This window comes from Wyeomyia smithii, chromosome 2 (assembly GCF_029784165.1).
Source record: "Wyeomyia smithii strain HCP4-BCI-WySm-NY-G18 chromosome 2, ASM2978416v1, whole genome shotgun sequence".
Classification (NCBI taxonomy): domain Eukaryota; kingdom Metazoa; phylum Arthropoda; class Insecta; order Diptera; family Culicidae; genus Wyeomyia; species Wyeomyia smithii.
The window spans coordinates 183,055,833-183,058,237 of NC_073695.1; the positions used below are offsets into that span (position 1 = coordinate 183,055,833).

General features: G+C 36.4%; 1 long non-coding RNA gene across 1 annotated transcript; it reads left to right on the plus strand.

The window, feature by feature from the left end:
- Positions 1-277: 277 nt before the first annotated feature.
- LOC129725554 (uncharacterized) lies at positions 278-1,194 on the plus strand. Its single transcript, XR_008728108.1, has 2 exons — positions 278-764; positions 833-1,194. It is a non-coding gene; the product is annotated as an uncharacterized LOC129725554 (long non-coding RNA).
- The last annotated feature ends 1,211 nt before the right edge of the window (positions 1,195-2,405 follow it).

Sequence of the window (2,405 nt, forward strand, 5' to 3'; positions counted from 1 at the left end):
CGCAAGTGATCATTCCACAACTTTAAGCGTACACCTTCTTGTGATTTAAAATTGAAAATAAAAATTCGTTATCGCAATTCCCGGCTTATCAAATAGAAAATATTCTCACAATCTGAAATCGTTAATAAGCAATTCAACACATTTTATAGATAGACCCAAAGACCGGGAATAAAATGACAAAGCATCCATCGGAACAACAAAAAATACTTAATAGCAATCAACAATCAATTATTTATAAATTAGAGTTATATATATATATATATATATGTTTCAGCAACTAGGATATAAAAATATCTTCTAAGCCGGACGGAAGGTGACCTGCCCTATCGATAAGAATAATCTCGCGATAAACCATTCCTCCATGCTAAACGAATGGTGTTTTCCTGCGAGCGAATTTCGGCTAGCACGCAAAAGTCGCAAATCTATGAAATTCGTTCAGTCGAACGGCAACCATCAACCAGAGCTCTACATTAGTATATCTTAGTTCGATACACCGTAAAATAGTGTGGATTTGATAGTTGATATCACGGTGTCGGTGAAGTTCAAGTGCACACATTTCATTTACACACGTTTACACAATCGAATCACAACCGTTCACGGAACGAGCATCACACTAGAAGAAGTTGCCCAGAAAATGCTTACTGAAGTTGTAACTCGTCCGGCTATTTCACTGTTTGAGCAGTTGGCATTTATTGTAAAGCTACCGGCAGCGACTGTCTATATTATTACCAAGGGCGTTTTCCTGATCGTCAACACGTTAACGAGTGAGAAGAAACCTCATATTCCATCCTGTGATGTGAAAGTCAAACCAATTGTTCTTCTGCCTTTTCAGAGTTCGGGCGTATGATGAATCAATGATCCATAGAGTAGCATATATGTCAAACAACAGAGTGTTATTCATAGTGCCACGTACAAAACATGAATTCATTTCAGAAATTCAACATCAAAACTGTGCAAAAATCATTTTGCTGTAGAGGAGACAGGTTTTTTTTACCAAATTTTTTATTGTGATATAAGCTTACATGTGAAAAACGCTTATCAGCGATAGTATTTGCAATAATTTATACATCCACAACTGTGCTTTTATTGATGTAAATACAAAATTATGTTATCTGTTTGAAATTTCATGATAAAAATCTTTCCATGCCACAGGTAGGGTAATTGGCACTGTTTGGTCCCTCTCCTTCGAACCCATGCAACGTGTTATAAAGAATCAAAACATATCCATTATTCCCATAACATACACATACACTTTTGGCTATAGCTACGAATTTGCAAGGTTGATTCAGTGCGATGTAGAATATGCATATGGTATGGGAATGAATATTTATAGGGATGTTCCAAATAAAAGTCAGTATATCGACAAAAACCTAAATTAATCCACCTAGCGGTCAGACCCAGCCTTTCTCATTCAATTTTTTATTTGTAAAAATAGATTTACATGAACGCTTCAATCCAATAAATGTATATTCACTCTTCAGGTTCTAAAATATTGATGTTGTAATCTATACATATAAAAATGCAGTCAAGTCTGTCTGTCTGTCTGATCCATATAGGCCCGAAAACTACCGAACCGATCGACGTGAAAATTTTTATGTAGGGGTTTTTGGTGCCGATAAAGGTTCCTATGATAGTTTGAGACCCCTCCCTCTTCTGAAAGGAAGGGGTCCCATACAAATGAAACATAAATTTCTGCACAACTCAAGAACAAACCAAGCAAATGATACCGAGTTTGGCATGTGGATGTTTTAAGGGGTAACTAATATGTCCATAGTAGTTGGATGAAACACAAATTTGTGCACATCTCGAGAACTAATCAACCAAATGGAACAAAATTTGGCAGGTAAATGTTTTTAGTGGTAGCAAATATGTACATAATGGTTTGAAACCCGACTCCCTCTTCTATAAGGGAGGAATCCCATGAAAATGAAACACAAATTTCGCACAGCTCAAGAACCAATCAAGAAAATACAACCAAATTTGGTATGTGAATGTTTTTAGAGGTGACAAATGTATTCATAATGGTTTGACGCCCCTCCCTCTTCTGGAAGTACATGTTTCTTCACAAATTTTTGCACATCTCGCGAACTAATCAACTAAATGGAACCAAATTTGGCATGTGAATGTTTTTAGTGGTAACGAATATGTTCCATAATCGACCTCAGACATTATTTCGAATTGTAAGATAGCAACTTCCGGTTTCTGGAAAACAGCCTGAAATGGACGATTCCCATTAAATATTAGTATTTCTGGTACCAGAAAGATGCACAGAAGCTAAAAATTGATCACAGACACAATCTTGAATTTTAAGATGGTGACCTTCGGTGTCTGGCAAACAGTCGGAAATGACCAAATACCATTCAATATGAATGTTTTCGGAACCAGAATTACGCCCAGATGACAGA